Here is a 17,766-nt window from a genome sequence, read left to right as displayed (position 1 = left end):
TCAGCTCTTAACAGGTCTCACCTAGGGAGATTTTCAGGTCTGTGCGGGATGGCGTTAGGGAGGATTTCCCTGTCCCGTGCAAACCAACCACAGCAGTTAACTTCTTGCAATGGTTGAAGCCTGCACAGATCCCCTGCCCACAGCCCAAGGACTTGGCTGTGGTGGTGAAGAACAAATAACACTCGCGTGCGCTCAGCCCACTACAGCCCCAAGGGAGAGGGGAAGGGCAGCGTTCAGAATTCCAAGAGACTGGTATGTGGTCATGGCACACTGGCACCAGTGACAGCACTGGCAGTTCAGTGTGTCTCTGGAGGGTGGGGGATGGTTGAGAGAAGAAGACAGGGTCCGTCTTTTATTATGGAGAATGGTGTTCCATCCGGCTGCCTATCAGTTTGCTCAAAACCAGGGATGATTGCAGTGCTAAGTGGCCTGGTTAGAGATGGGAAAGACCCACTGAGTCATTGAGTCTTGTCTCCTGCAAGGGTGGGACACAAGCCTCCTGACATGGGACAGACTGCATATTTAATGGATGTTTGCAACAGGCCAAGAAGCAGTAACACAAGGCCCTGGTTTTGCTGCTGTCTGGGCTGCTGACTCACTGTGTAGGGTTCGGTCAAGGCCCTTTGCCTTTTTGTGCCTGTTGGAGAAACCGGGGAACAGGCAGGAGTCTCTGTGGGTGAATCAAACGGCTCTCTGGGAGCTGAGTTTTGCTGGGGATTAGCCCTTGTGTTGCTGGGAGTGGCTGTAGCATGTTTAAAAGCGTGGGTTTCTGCGATAGCCTGGGACAGCTCTTGGGGGAGGGGGGGACTGCTCAGTTTGTAAAGCGCCCAGCACTGAGGAGGGGGGTGAGGTTTGGCGATACTTGGATGCTAATAGGAGTAGTCTGGATTGAGTCTTTCACTACAGTATTGAAAGAAGTCTCTCGCCTACTGTGTTGAAAGAAGGACATGCCCCGCCACTGATCCTCCCCTGGCTGTGTCAGACCTAGGGATTCAGTCATGTTTCCACCCCTCTGGAGGAGAGTGTGAAAAAGGCACAGGGGTGGAGGAGGTGGGAGAGGCTTGCTGCTGTCGTTCCTGGTGCCCTGTTTACTCTCTATGACTCTTCGTAGACCTTTTAACTCCGCATTTTGGAGAACAGCTGGCACTGCATGCACCCTGTGGATGTCCACGGGCTGTGGGGAGTTTGGCAGCACAGGTTAGCTAATCTGGGGAGGGGCTGGATCTCCTCCTAACTCCCCCTTTCCACGGGGTTTGAAGCTTCAGACATTCAGTGGAAACAACCTCCAGGGTCTGAAATACATCTGTGTGTGGGTCTTTTCTCCATTCACCAGCCCACCCATCATGTTCATCCGGCTCTTCATCACTGACCCATCCATCTACCAATCCACCCCCCAACCAGTCCCTGAATTACTGCCCATTCATCCACCTATTCATCTCCCCAGCAGTCCACCATGCACACATTCATCCCTGTCAACACTGGAAGAGGTGTAGGTGCTTCGCTTTCCCCACGGAGTCAGAGCTGAACCTCTGCCTCCAGCAAGCTGGGAAGGGGCACTGTTCTGTGGAGCACCTGTCTTGGGAACGGCATATAAAACTGTGGTCTTGTCCATTTGTTATCATTAAGATCCATGGCTCTCTGCCTCAAGAGTAACAGCCCTAATGTGTGTGTCTGGACCAACTTCCAAATGAGTGACGTTCTGCTGACCAAAAAGTCCCCTGCAGTTTCAGCTGGGTACGGAGTTCCTTCACTTCCTGTCCTAAACGGCTGTGTAGTGCCGCTGTGCACTTTTAAATAGCTGCTGTGGCTGGCTGAAGTGATTTTTGTATTTATAATGGTTTGTAAAGCACTTAAGGCTATCTCGGGATGGAAAGCACTATATAAATGTTCAGTAAGATGATGTTATTTATCCATGTAATCACCCATCACTTCCACCCAACCCTTGTCCCTCCCCATCCCATCCAATCTGCCATATTATGTACTCACGCATCCAGCCGTGCACTCATCAATCCACCTTTACCCATACACACAAGCACTCAGGTACTAGGAGTGTGTGGACTAGACAGATAGATTAGATTAGATTAGATTAGATAAATGCTTCCAATCCACCCTCCGGCTCTATTCATCTAACCCCATCCAGTCCCTATAGACATGTGGTAAGGTTTTCAAAATACCTGCATGACTTAGGATCCTGAGCTCCATTTTTAAAAGTGACTCAGGTTCTTTGGAGCCCAAATCTCATTGAAAGTCAGCAGGGCTCAGACTGTCAAAGGTAACATTTTCAAAAGTGCCTATGGAGCAGATTTTCAAAGGTATGCAGGTACATATGGGTGCAGATAGGCATCTCTTGGTATTTTCAGAAGTCCCTAAGTGAGGTAGGTACCTAAGTCCCATTGATTTCAGTGGGACTATGAACTTTTGAAAATCTTTTCTGCATCTTTAAGCATTTATTTTGAAAATCTGGCTCCAAGTGCCTAAATTCCTTTTGAAAATGGGACTTAGGCTTGTGAGGTGGTTTTGAAAATTTTACCCCTGGCCAACATCAGAAGAATGAGATCTCCTATTTTCTTAAAACTAAGTGGCGAAATAGTAACAAGCTGGAAGTACCTGAAATGGATGGAGGCAGTGCTGGCACGCTGAAGCATGAGTCCTGCTGACATGAACCCCATTGACAGGTCACTTAGGCTGTTTTGAAAACCCCACCTGTAGGGCACAGACCTCAGATAACCTCAGTCTGCCGTGTAAAGGCTCTTCTCTCCTCAGGGAGCAGTTTCATGATGGAAGCGAGCGACAAAGCCACATCCCACAAATTGTACCTGGACCATGTGATAACTCGTCAGATCATCCAGGCCCAGCCTTGTGCAGGGCAGTGTCACACTCAGACAACCCTCCACTTGATAAATGTGTCACTGTTTGATTGGCCTCTCAGCCTTTGTCAGTACGGGACCTGTTCCTTGGATGAGACTGGGTCCCAGATGAGCAGCTGGGAAAGGGCTAGGAAAATGGGGTGCAGAAAGAAGGGGAAAATTTATGAAAGGCAGCTGAGAGTGACTGAAGCATCTTCAACTACTGTATAAGACCATGCACTCTATTTAACAGAGTAGGGCACTAGGAGTCAGGACTACTTAGACAAATCCAGACCTCAGTAACCCAATGTGCAAAATATCTCTCTCTCTCTCTCTCTCTCATAACCCTGATATCTGAGCACTGAACTCCCTTTACAAGCAGAATATTGATGCTTCATTAGTGTGGTAAAGCATTTGGAGATCCCTAGATGATGTAAGTGCATGGCATTATTATTAGAACCTCTCATTGACTGGGGCAGGAAAGCAGCCGGGTGGGTTTCTGTAGTTCCTGAGCTCCACATGTCTCTCTTGAGGTCTTTGAGCATCACTGACATACCCTCTTCCTTGGCAGTAAACCAGTGCCCTGCCTTAGCATGCCTTTCGGGGAGCCAATTCAGTGTCAGGCACTGTTGACTGGAGCAACCCTTCTTGCCAACATCTTAGCACCCTGGATTCCTGCTTGACTGGACGGAAAGTGGCAGCGATGGGGTTGGGGAGTCCCTGTGTTTTTTACTGGCCTAAAAAAATACAGCCCCATCTGCTTCAATCATCAAGGGACATTACTGCCAAGGATGGTTTTGGACTGAGCAGCAGCAGTCCCTGGCTGGGAATGTTCCTAAGAAGGATCCCGGACAGCGCTGGCCAAACAAAAATAAAGGAATTTGGGGGCTTTGGTGGACCTGATCTTTGAACAAGCCCAACACGTTCAGTGAAATGAGCGTCCTGCTTCTGGGACAGCCACTGACGCCAGCCGTGGTATAGCATCACTCCGCACTGTGAACCCATCTAAATCCCATGAAAAAAACAAACTCCCCACGAAAGATTAAGGAGAGATCCTGCCCCTGTTATAAATTATACTCACCAAGGCTGAGCGAGCAAACAAGCCTTAAATGGTGACGTTCGTTCCATTTCATGACTAGCAGCTCCCAAGAGATGGGTTCTGTTCTTTTTTTTTTCTTCCTAAAGGTGTTTTTTTGGCTGGGGGCAGCACAAGGGGGGTGGGCAGATGCTCCATGAATTTATTTGGCTGGAAGAGGCAAGAATCTGTCAGCAGAAAAAGGGGCTGTCAGCAGGAGAAAGTGAGCTGCAAATTGTCCATTTCTAAACGGCTTGTTCATATGACACTTGTAAATTCAGAAGCCACCTGTTCGGCCATCAGTCACCAAGTGAAAATGAAGCTTTCCTGAAATCAAGATTCTGACAGATACAGAAAACTAAAAAGAACAAAACAAAACCCCAACCCTTAAAAAGAAGAAGAAAAGTCCTTACGTTTGCTCTGGTGTGAAATGAGAATTGGGACTGGTTGGATCTTTCCTGAAGCCCCAGGAAAAGGGCTTTATTTCCCCGCTCCCTCCAAAAAAAATGATATGTACTCCTTTCACACAAAAACAAACAAAAAACAACCCCCCCAAAAACATCATCAACAAACACCCCCCATACACTTTTGCAAAACTCCTGGAGCGTTTCTGGGGAAACAGGTTGCTAAAGCAAAAAAAATGACGGTAGATTTGGGGAATGGATTTATTCCTGCTAAAAGATCATTCTGGATGGGAACAAGTGGCATGTCCCTTTGAAGTTGCGAAACTAAAGAGCGGATTAGCTGTGATACCAAGCGCCGTATTGGCTTTCCCCTTTCCATGCAAGGTCAAATTAAGATTGGACAAGCCAGGGACCCAAAAGTAGACTATATAAAGCAGATGATTATTTTTCGCCTCTTAGGGTGTAATGTGCTCGTTTCTCCTAGGGAGAATTGCAGGGCGGCAGCCAGCAGGGTAGGTATTACGTGCTAGGTTTTTCTGGCTGGCCACAGAGCACATAGCCCGATGCGCCTGATCAAATAGCTTGTTAATTTCATCATTTCAGACTTTTATGGTTTTTCCAGTTGCTGCTGCTTTTATAAACAAGCATTTCGGTGACCTTCCCCTCCGGACATCAGCGCATTCAGCTCTGCAAGAATCCCAAGCTCTGAAAGTTTATAAATAAGCCTTCTATCAAGTTCCACAACAGGTGTGACCTCCCCCCCTGTCCTAAAACTGAACAGTTTCAACAAGCAAATAAAGACTGCACAGTCCTGTCTTAAAGGGGAAGCACTCCAGAAAGAAAAACACATAGGCCCTGATACGGCCAACACCATGCCCGACCCATCCACAGGGAGAGCTTGTGCGGTCATGGTTTTGGGAATCGCAACCCGATTGGGTGGATAGTGTAAGTGAGAACGAGAAAGAGCAGACAATGTAGACAATAGAATAGGCTGTGCCACCCCATATTCTATATCAGCACCAGAGTCAAAGGGCACCGTGCTAGTGATACTGTGAACTGGCCTCAGCCAGTGTCAAGGGGTTCGATCCTGAGAGGTGCTGAGCATCGTACCTGCTGATTTTCAGGGTTTTGACCTAAGGCACAGGCTTTTATGGGACTTCCCTGACTCTCAAGATATCTCCCAAAATCTCAGGACTTTTGATAGGACCGGTGCCAGTGGCATGGGTGGTACAACAATGATGCTGGATGGAGGAGAAGGATAGAAGGAAGGGTCCTGCTGCAGGTTGCAAAGCATTAAATCTCAAGGTTCTCTGGATTCTCTAAAACGCTGCAGGTGATGGATTGTTTTCCTGATTTCCAATATATACATTTATTTCACGTCAGGTGTTTTTCCAAAGAGAGAGAAACACTGGGGCATTGGGCATGGACTGGGGGCATCCATCTCCGCGGGAAACCGCAGCCTGTGCAGTTCCTCATTGAAGGGTAAGTACTTTTGATTCCAGCTTGAAATCAGTGGGAGCTGAGAATGCTCAGGCACCAGCACCTGCCTGATCCTCAGGACGGAGGATGGAGATAGGATGGCTTTGCTGCTTTTGATTTCTGGAAATGTTCCTGACATGCTGATGGGCCGAATGGTCACTACAAAGAGGGGACTGTCTATCTCTTAGGTACTTCTGTGTCCCCACCACTGTGGTATTTGTGTTCCTCTCAATCTGTGAGTCAGGGCAGGGCTATTTATTCCCATGTTACAGATGGGGGAACAAGGCTCAGAGAGGCTAAGTAACTCATTTAAAGTCACACAGGAAATCTGTGGCAGAGCAGTGGCAAGTCCTAGACCCTAACCAATGGATCATCCTCCCTCTATTGAGATTGCCTAGTAATCCCATGCCAACTGTGAAGCAGACTGTATCGTGCATGCCACAGCCAAGCAGGTACTGTGCAGGAGATGTCTCCAAGGCACTCTGACAGAGCTAAGAGCCTCCTGTCATGTGTGTCTATAAGTTAGGACATCTCAAAGCTGGGCAGCATGTTTGTAAGCAGGGGCATGCCATATACCCTATATTGAAACTTTTCATCCAGCTGGACACACTCAAGGATGTACTAGTGGATCACACATGGATCACAGATTTGGAATTGACAGGTGAGTTTCATCCTCTGACTTCCATGGAGTTTATCAGGGACAACTGGTCGCAACCTTCTTTAGGTCTTTATAGATACAGATTGCTGATGATATCAACCCAAGCACAGGCCAATCTGAAATCATCCATCACAACTATGGCCACTGAGACAAATTCTGCTCTGAATTACACCAGTTAAATCTGGAGTAACTCAATTGCATTCACTGGTATAGATGAGAGCAGAATTTGTCCCACTGATTCTAGTTCAAAAAACAAACCAAAAATTCAGACAGCTTCTCTCTAAAGATGGGGAAATCAGGTGGATTAAAATTCAAATCAACTCAATCCTTCACCCAAAACTCAACTGAACCTCTGGTGATTTGCGGGGAATAAATAGTGGTTAACTTTTCCCATTTTTCTTCATCTTCATGACGGCTGCTCTATTTCCAGTTTCTGGCTAGGATTGTGAAGCACTAAAATACTGCAAAAGAGGGTATTCCCAGCCCTGATCAGAATCAGGCAGTGCCAGAGAAGGAACCCTTTTCCCATGAGATTTCTGACCTAGATCTGCAGACCAATAGCTCAGCAAAACATCCAAACTTTTGGGTGCTTATCTGAGCCCATTCCAGCCTCTACCACCACTATGTATCCATCAGCCTCGTTGATTGCTGTCTGACTTGCTCAGATTAATCCAACACTGCTCCTCTCACTTGACAAATCAGATGTCACCAACTTTACTGCAGAAGTTCTCACTACAAAAGAGGACCTGGCATATGCTTCTGTAGCCTACTGGTGAGTGTGTGTGTTACAGGTCCCACTCTGTGCATGGTTCACAGGGGATAGGAGTCTGTGACAGCCCCACCTAAAAGGTGTTTGCTCTTTAGTTTAGGTTCAGGCTGTAGCAGCTCTGGAGGTCCATGGTTCAATACCCAGTGCACTGGCCAAGCACTTATGTGACACGTCCTATGGAATCACTCTAATTGGCAACTGTTTGCATTTTTGCTGGGAGGGACATGGGACAAGGTAGGTGCAACCTCATGTGTTGGAGTCAAGAAACCAGATCCACATGAAATAACTTCCATCTCTCTCTGGTGTTGAAAACTCTACATTTTTGTCTGTCACACGTGTTGCACTGGTAAGAAATTGAGTAACTGCAGAGGGGTCAGTGGGATTTTTTATATAGATTATTGAGAGGGACATCCTATAAAATAACAGTATCATGCACAGAGGAAAAGATTCTGAGATGTCGATGGGGCACAGACCCCAATATAATCCACGACAAACTGGCCTCAAAAAGAGATCACAGAAGAGATTGGCTATACCCAGTTGGAGAGGAGGTTATGATTTAATCAGTACAAGTGAGGGAACCAATATAACAAATGAGACAGGAGGGCCCAATGTAAATCAATACAACAGAAGGAATCAGTATGATCAGGCAGGCAGGAAAGCCTGATATAATCACGAACGCTACAGTGCTGAGATACTGTGGTGATGGGCACTATGGAAAAACCCAATTCAATACGATAAAAAAACTCAATGTAGTCAATGAAAGTTGGAGAGAGGGATTGGATATTATCGTTAGGACTGGAGTCGTTGATAATGATACAATCAACGGGACATCAGGACATCTAGCTTGCAAGCCTCATGCTGTCCATCCCAGCGCTGTCTGCTGTTATAAAGGAACTCTGTAGTTCCTTATGGAATGTGGAGGACATATCCATGTGGGTGCATATTGCTGTGATGTAGAGACAGCACAGATGTCACCTGGAACAAACAGCTCTTGTCCATGTGGTCAGGCAGGGGCTTGTGTGGAGGACATATAAGCGCTGGGGTGGGTGAATGTTCCATCGAAGGAAGGGAGTCGGCCGCTGCTGCAGTCCCATGCTGCAGTCTCATTTCTGCTGCATTATGGAAGGATTTGGGTCTAAGAACATTCTAAGTACCCTGCTGAGAACAATAAGAGCAGCCATTTGGCTCATGGTGAGCCCGTCCCTTCTAATGCACTTACTGTCCCTCAGGGCTATGTCTAATTACTGCTCGAACACAACGGTTGCAGGGATCCTTCACACAATGGGATTTATTGTCAGTCTTTTCTTCTCTTTTCTTTTGTGCCGTGCTAGTAAGGAGACTTTAACTCACCACCCCAAGCACAGAACGAATGTCTGCAGAACCCACATCATGCCACCAGCCCACGGATGTCCCAGGAGACCCCAGCACGTGTGGGTGTAGTGGGGACCGATTACTTCTGGGCCCCATGTGAGAATAGGGGATAGTCTCTCTTGGAGGTGAAGGGGCAAGTTCCCTCCTGAGGCCTGAGTCCAACAGATTGTGTGTGTGCGGTGCACATGCATGTGTGTGCATTATTCTCCAGTGTCACAAGATATCAAGCTCTGATCTCCACCTTCCCCAATGTAAGACTTCAGGGTTGGACTTTTGATTCTCGCACTAATGCCAATGAATAACCTCATGTCTGCTTAGCAAAAAAGAAAAGAGCCCTCTCCAGCCGCAATCTCTATTGGAAGCCAGCTTTCTAACCAGTTGTTCAGTCACATGTCATAAGGACTCGTTGCTCTTCTCACTTAGCAACAACTTAATATTATTGTTGGATGGTTCCTTATTTTTGCTGTGTCGGCATGATCCATCCCAGATTGATGGGCCTTGGTCACACAGCCGAGTTGTATTTTTCCCTTCAGAAGTTACTGTAACTTCTCCAGGTTTTTTTGGTGTGTCCATTGGCAATAGATAGACACAAACACAGGCCCTTGTGCACCTGTGCAGATCCATGCACACACAACGTGTAGATGTCTGCATATTTGCAAACACACATGCATGTACACGCACTGTCGGTGCACATACATATGAAGGTGGATGGTTCCATACGCCAGCTGAGCCTTGTCTAGGTTCAGATTCTGCTTTCAGATATATGCCTACCTCACTGGGAGAAATCTCACCGGTCAAACCCTGTTTGCACTACCACCACAGAAGCATGGTGGAGACCTGTCCACACAGAGATGAAGGTGAAGAGACCAGTGATGCTCACACCCTGCTGCTTGTTCCCTCCTGTTAATCTGTGAAAGTGCAGCGTGCTTTACTGCCTGAGCTGAGAGCGCAGTTAGCCCCTTATGGCTTTGGTGTCCCAAATGAAAAATGTAACCACTAGGGGGAAAATAATCTATCAGCAAATCACCCACCCAGCCCAGGAGAACTTTCAAAGCACAGTGAAGTTCAGCGTGAGCCAGAATTTAACCCATGAGCTTAAGTCAAGAGGGTTTCCCAATAATGATCCCACATGCCTGGCTCCAGAACAATCTTAGGCCAGGTCTACACTAACCCCCTAATTCGAACTAAGGTACGGAACTTCAGCTACGTGAATAACGTAGCTGAAGTTCCAAGTACCTTAGTTCGAACTTACCTTGGTCCACACTCGGCAGGCAGGCTCCCCCGTCGACTCCGCGGTACTCCTCTCACCGAGCTGGAGTACCGCAGTCGACGGCGAGCACTTCCGGGTTCAACTTATCGCGTCCAGACTAGACGCGATAAGTCGAACCCAGAAGTTCGATCGCTCGCCGCCGAACTACCGGGTAAGTGTAGCCAAGGCCTTAGATGATACATGAGGCTTATCTTCAATCTCCAATGCAGGAGCAGGGCCAGAACCAAAAATCCAGCTCCAGGAACTCCCAAACTTTAGAGGGCTCAAAATCTGGATCCAAGTCTTGTGGCTTGTGCATCTCTATGGCGTGACGCTTGGGACCAAAATCAGTCCTAAGTAACTGAACCAGGTCCACATACTGTCCAGAGTGCAGTCAAGTACTGCCTAGGGCCCTGTATTAGCCTAAAGATAGAGCTCGTAAAGTGTGTTTGTGCACGTGTGCGAGAACTCAAGGGGCCTGATCCTGAAGTCAGTGGGTGTTGAAGGCTCTCACCACCTCTGAGGATCAGGCCCTTAATCTAGAGCTCTGCACGGGGCCCTGTGCTGCGTTAGAGACAGAGATCTCTGTGTGTTTCTGCGTGTACGCGTGAAATCTAAGGACTCTGTTCTCTGCTCAATGCACTTGCCTTGTCCCTGCTAATATTAATAGGACTTAGGTGAGCACACCCACAAAGAAAATAGACCCCTAAAATAGCTCCCCTAATAGGAGCTCTGGGATAGTGCTGCACTCAAACTAGAAAGCAAGGAGAGCGTCAGCGTGATAAATCTAAACCCAGAGCCTCGTGCTCCTAAATCTCCGGTTAGTGGCTAAAGCGTTTGAAAGCAAATATAGACACAAATTAAAATGATACCATTTTTGACAAAGTAGACAGTAGTTGAAATATAATGAGGCACTGTAGAAAAATGCCCGAGCACTTGCTGGGCGGATTAGCCAGCATTCCTTCTCCTCCATTGAGTGGTGTCACAAGCTAATAAATATTTCAGAATTGGCTGTATTCAATCCAGCCCTTGTCCCGGTTGACGTCTGTTCTCTCAGTTTTCAGAAGGAGACAGGTGCAGAAGGATGAAAAGGGATTTAATTACTAAACATCCCCAGCTCCCACTATCCAAACACATGCTGTACTGTACACACACACCTACTGTACATGCACGGCCCACGGTGTACACACACACACACACAGCCACACCTACTGCACCCACGTACTTTGCAGCACACACACACTGACTGCACGCACACATGCACTGGAAATGCATGCCTGCCTTTTGTACATGCATACTGGGCATTGAGAACACTCGTGCACTCGCAATGAACGTGCGTTCATTTGCACTCGCATTGTACACTAACAACCCAACTACACACATATGACATAGGCAAGCATGGTTCTTTTGTCCCCTCCTGGTGGACAGTCCACATAAAATAATAAAACTCGATTACAGCTGCTAGATAGTAGAATTCCTCCTTCAGCTCAAGTGATAAAAGCTTATGGTTATAGCAGTGAAGGTCCTGGGTGCAATCCCTGCTAATGACCCAAATAGAGGATAGTTATACAAAAAGTTGTGCACATGCTGTACACTGACACTCATGGCTATTGCAGATACACACACACACAGGCTGTGTACATACACTGTGTGCACACACATACATGTGCTCATCTTTACTGCAAACATTCATGCATATTCAGTGTATACACACCTACTGCACATGCTGTACACGTACATCACACCTGTAGCACATACATACACTTACAGTGACTGTATACACACAGTGTGCACTGACAAAGACGCTCACCCTACTGTAAAAGCATTCATTCATGTAGGGGTAGATTTTCAAGTGCTGGGCACCAACAATTGGGGCCAGGATTTTAAGAGAGCTCAGCTCCCATTTAGGCTTCTAAATAGGGGCCACATTTTCAAGTGAGCTACAGGAAGGGGTGCTGCTGGTTCAGTGGGAGGGGAGCATCTCCCATCTGGGTCATTGCCAACCCAGTGCCCCAGAATGGTGCTAGTGGGGAGCGAATGCTGGAGGTGCCATTTTTTTCTTTCAAAGCCTTGACCACTTATTGGGACTAAAGATCCTATTGCATTTTTCACCACAGTGATTGTGTTAGCCCTGGAGTCCTGGGCAAATTTCAATATGAGCAGTTGCATTCCACCTCCCTAAATGCCCTATGTAGTTTCATCTGTACACAGAATCCTCCTTCATTTCCTGCTTAAAGTGTTGTGTAATGTTCCTATCTGCTGTTAAACAGCCGCTATTTTCCACCATAGAGGTAGTTGCACTTCAGGGGTAGCAGTATGGCCTAGTGGCCTCAGGAGATCTGGGTTCTATTCCTAGCTCTGCCACTGGGGGACCTTGGGCAAGTCACCGCACCACTCTGTGCCTCAGTTTCCCCAACTGTAAAGTGGGGATATTGAAACTGACCTTCTTTGTAAAGTACTTAGAGATCTACTGATGAAAAGTTTATGAGAGCTAGGTATTATGGTATAGAGATTATTAGTGTGCTGTGGGGTGGAAGGTCCTAACGGATATAACAATATTGTTGTTATCAGGTGCTTCAGGCAGGGAAGAAACAAAGAGACTGTGTTCTCTAGCCTAATGGAGAGAAGAGAAGGGAAGGTTAGGGGCCTAATCCTTCTCCCACTGGAAATTTACATTGACTCCAGCATGAGTGGGATCAGTCCAGAGAGTTCAAAGTACACGTGATGATACTGCCTAGAAAAGCACGAGTGACAGATGAAGAAACCAGACAGTTGTGTGTCTGGGCTAGAAAGGGTTTCAGGATAATGTATTGCTTAGGTCCAGTAGAGAATACTACTGGTAATTAGTGCATCAGAAAATTGGGGGGAATTGTGTATCTTTGTAAGCTGGGCTATTAAAGTAAGCCATGAATGCTTAAAGAGGGAAGTTGGTTTTGTTGTTTTGTTTGTTAACCTTAGAGAGTGGGAAGTAGCACTAGTGGTCTTTGGGACATGTGCTCTGTGTAATAGCACATATAGTCACAGTGATACCAGGTCCCTATTGCACTCATATACACTGCAAATACAGGCTCATGTACTATACATCCACCACTCCCTTTCACAGATGTGCACACTGTCTCTGTGGTTATTCCCACTACATATTCACTCACAGCATGTAAGCATGTATCTCCTCACACTCACACCTTGTATTTGGAAGCTGCATGGACACTCAATAAAAACACTCACACCTGATATGCGCACACTCAGATTGTATACATAGGCATGCATAGCGTACACACAAATACTTTACACAGACTCAGATACATGGTAAACACACTTGTAGCTTGCACAGTTGCACAGAGTTTGCACTAGCCCAAATCCTCTTGCACACACACAAACTTTACACAAAATCTTAGGTGTACTGTGTGTGCGCACACAAAACTTAAGCATCAAGTCTTATTGTTTATACATAAATACTTTATGTACACTCACACATGCTGAACAAAATGCTGTACATGCTCTTATGCTATCCACACACTCACGTGCAATACAGAGTAACACAGATATACTGTATAGAACTGCACTTGTCAAAACTCTAGACACACACTAGTATTGTACACCTCAGGCACATTTGCCTGTTCTCTACACAACATACCATACTCACAAACACTCTGTTCAGTACAGTATTCTATCCCTCCTGTAGAAATCTGGAGGATGGTCCAAAAGTCCATAGAATTAATCTCGTCTCTGTTCAGTCCTGTAGGGTTTTAGGATAATTTCCATAGAACCTTATCTCTGTTAAAGTCTATAGAACTTTTCCATAAGGGCAAGATGAGAGGGATTGAATACTTTTAAACAAAAAAGCTTAAGAGAGTTGATTTCACTGTAGCCATCCTGATTACCTGGCTTGGGAATCTACCAGGCCGTGGGAATGTTGGTTGGATTTCATATACAAAATGGAGTGCATTTTGTTTGTTTTCATAAACTGCTTTTTTAGGTCCTGATCCTTCAGACACGTGTACACAGACTTAACTTTTAGCACATGAATAATCCCTCTGAGCTCAGTGGGACTAGTCATGTGCTTAAAGTTAAGTGCATGGTGTTTGCAGGATGGGGGCCTTAAACTGTCCTTTTCCCTGCCCGGTGCTGAGCAACCTCAGCTCTTAATGACTCCATTGGAAGTAGAGGGGACCCACAAGTGGCACTTGGCACTTTGCAGGATTGGGTCTCCCTAGTGCTTTTGTTTGCATCGTGTCTCTCTGAGAAGCTGGCATGAAACTGGGCAGCTTCCTTGGCCTGTCTGGCCCCTTTGGCTCTTCTTCTTTGAAGAAACAAATGTGTTTGGCTTTGCAAGGAATTTATTGTCCACATGCAGTGAATGGTCAGTAACTGCAAAGCCAATCTCCTGCAATTCACAAGCCAGGTGAATGTATTGTACAGGTGGGTTTGTGCCAGAGGGTTCGCTCACCTGCATTTAATGCACCTGGCTGTGGTGACGGGAGGGGAATTTATTCTCTCTGTTCGGTCAGTCCCCAGCTTCCACCACACAGTGGCTGGGAGGTACCACTACCCTCCTTTGGGGTGGATTCAAGGTTTGAGGGTTTCTTTAATATTTATACCCCTTTTCCTAAAATGGTCTTTATAATGAGTCAAGGCCTTGCCATTCACTGTATTTCCTAGACTTGCCCTATGGGATAGAACTTGCAAGCACACGAAATTACACTCCTCCTGTTGGGGTTTCCAGCATTCTTTTCTCATGTTGTCCTCAGTCGGGGTCCTAGTAACTAGCAAACATCCCTCTTCAGGACAGCACTTAAATACAGGGCTGCCCGGGGGCGGGGGAGGGGCAAGTGGGGCAATTTGCCTCAGGCCCTGGGCCCTGCAGGGGCCCCCACGAGAATATAGTATTCTATAGTATTGCAACTTTCTTTTATGGAAGGGGCCCCTGAAATTGCTTTGCCCCAGGCCCCCTGAATCCTCTGGGCGGCCCTGCTTAAATATGTGCTTAAGTCTCATTGCAGTTGATGGGACTTCAGCATATGCTTAAAGTTAAGCATGAGCTGAAGTGATATCCTGGATGGGGATGGACTTAAGCACACGCATAACTGCTTTCCTGAATCACAGGATAGGAGTGGGTTTGAATGAAATCCAGTGATGCAATAAACTCAGGTGTGTAACTAGGACTAGGATTAGTGTGAAAAGAGCACATCTCTTCCATTCCATTTAGGTTTAAAAAAAACCAAACTTCATTAAAAAAATTGCAGGTTTGTTCTTAGTTGGGTTTGTTTTTGTTTGTATGGTTTGTTGGTTGGTTTGTGGTGTTGTGGGTTTTTTTTTTTTTTTTTGGTGGCCCCAAAATCTATCTTTCTGTGAAATGTTCACACAGTGGTGGTGTTACTTGTTTTTTTTTTTGCCACAGAACAGGTGGAATTTAGAAATGTCTCCTGTTCTGATGTGAAAATGGGTCAGTGTTTACTGGGATGAAATTCTGAAATTCCAAATGGTGAACACTTTGAAGATTTTGCAGAAATACTAATTTTTTAAAAAGAAAACACCCTGAGGTTTGGCTCTCCATGGGCAGTTAAGTACTACAGCAGTGAACACAATAGGGATGGATGCCTGGAAGGACAGATAGATTCCCCCCTTAACTCCAATGAGAGTCATGGCGCATTTAAATTCCAACACATTGCTTAGAAAAATGTATCCTTTCATATTCTAATAAAACAGCTGGGTAAATTCCCTTACTTGCAGCTAAAAAAAAAAACTTGAAATGAATTTTTAATACAGATTTGAGTGGGATTGCAGTAGGCGCCTCTGATCTGATAATTGTGCTGGATCGTCCGCAGTCGTCGCTTTTCCTGTTTGAAATGTTGTGTGTGAGTTTAGTGCTGGTGAGAGGTGCCAGATCGACAGCCCTGGAGGCCTTCTTGTAGGCAAAGAACGAAGTGGCAGGCATAGTGAGCTTCCCTCTGCTCATCCCTTTATTCCTAATCTGTGCCTGTTGTATGGGAACTGGACCAAGGCCATCCCGGCTTATTTCAGACAGGCCGCCACGCCGCCGCCGAGATGGGCTGGATTCAAAGTGACTGCAAAGGGGGAGCTGTGACGTATCGAGCAATGTAGCATAGGAATAGGTTTTCTCTCCATTTCACCTTTGCCTTTCTGAGGCATCTCCCTGTCTGCGGGGGCAGCTGCTGTTTTTCACGTCAGATCTTCCAGTGTGAGTGAGTCACCAGGCCCTCTTCTCCCTTTTATAGAGACTTTATATTTGTTCTTTCTTTCACTCTCGCTTTCTTGAAAGGTCACCACACTGATAAGTACATCTTTGGCTTTAAGGCTTAGTCTACACTAGAAAAGGTTTGCTGGTCTAGCTATGCGGGTAAAGATTATTATTAACTTTTACATTAATTAGTTGAGCACCTAGGAACCCCAGTCATGGACCAGGACCCCTCTGTGCTAGGCGCTGTGTAAATATAGAACAAAAAGAGAGTCCGTGCCCCAAGGACCTGGCAAACCCTTGTGGTGTAAATATAGCTTATACCGGCAAAAGAATGCTTTTCCCAGCATACCTGATATCGGTTCCCCAAGTGAAACAAGCTATACCATCAAAAGTGATTTTGTGTTGGTATATTTGGGTCTATACTGGGGGTTTTGCTGGTATAGAAATGTTCAAAACTCACCCCTCTAACCAGCATTACAATACAGGCAGAAGTTTCTAGTTTAGACCTGGCCTGAGTGCACCAGAAAAAGGCTCCGTGTCCTATTACCAAGCCCCCTGAGCCAGTCTGCCTTGGGAGCCCTCTCAGCTTTGCTCCTGTGGCTCCACAAGATGGAGCCAACAGGAATGGTGCAAACGCCAGGGGTTGGGAACGTGGCAGTAAAGGCAGAAGGCAAATCTGAGCAGGAAATGCTGGTAGAGCAACGTTGTCTTCCCTGTGATTTTCCAAGCACTTGGTTTTCTTCTCATTCTGCCAAAGCTTTCAACAAGACAGTTGTGCTAAGAGATGAAAGGGCAAAGATTCTCTGCCTCTCTCCCTTTTTTTTTTTGTGTGGCATTCTGGAGAGCCATTGGCTGCTGCCTGAGATATCCTGAGAGATGCGGCAATTAATTTTCTTTTAATCAAGGTCGGATGAAGTAAATTGGTGCGGCTCTGCAGCCCCTCATTTTCTGTTTTTGCAGTGATGCAAAACAAATATGATCAAATTATGCTCCTTCTCACCTTATTGAATTAGGAAGCGTGACTGATCCGGGAGAGCTGAGATGTTATATACTGTACCAATCCTCACCATCCCCCTCTTCCCTGACAAAGCCACCGGGAATCTTTTTTGCAGGTTTTTATTTCAATCTGGGAGGAAAGTGTGTATGTGGGAGAAGAGACAGATCCCTATGTATTTTTCTTATGCAAAGAGGTTAAGAAATATACTTCCCACTACAGTGATGTGGGAGTGACTCCAGTAACTGGCTGCATTCTGTGCTCAGAGTTAAAACTAAACATCAGGTGAGAATCTGACAGTAGGTCCAGGATAAAGAAGTTACAGGGCAGCTTTGCAAAACAAAACAAAACAAAAAAAATTAGAAGGCTTCATGGTCTGAGCCTACAGCAGGATCGATCTATTGATCTATCTACCTGTCTGTCTGTCATGTATTTAGATATGTAATTTATGTCTTTGAGAAATGGGACTGGGAGTCAGAATTCCTGGGTTCTAGTCCCAACTCTGCCACCGACTCCCCGTGAAGTCTGGGGCACATTGCTTCGCTGCTCTGTGCCTCAGTTCCCCTTCCCGTACAATCTGGATGATGATGATGCTTTCCTTGAGATCTGCAAATGAAAAGCATTGCATACAAGCAAAACATTATTTGCACTTTGTTAGTGCTGAAAGACTATTTTGTGTTAATTTCAGTGCAGTGTGACAGAGCTCACGTGCGCGCACACGC

The sequence above is a fragment of the Chrysemys picta genome, chromosome 21 (assembly GCF_011386835.1).
Source record: "Chrysemys picta bellii isolate R12L10 chromosome 21, ASM1138683v2, whole genome shotgun sequence".
NCBI lineage: Eukaryota > Metazoa > Chordata > Testudines > Emydidae > Chrysemys > Chrysemys picta.
The sequence above is the reverse complement of the archived record's forward strand: the minus strand, read 5'-3'. Positions refer to the sequence as shown.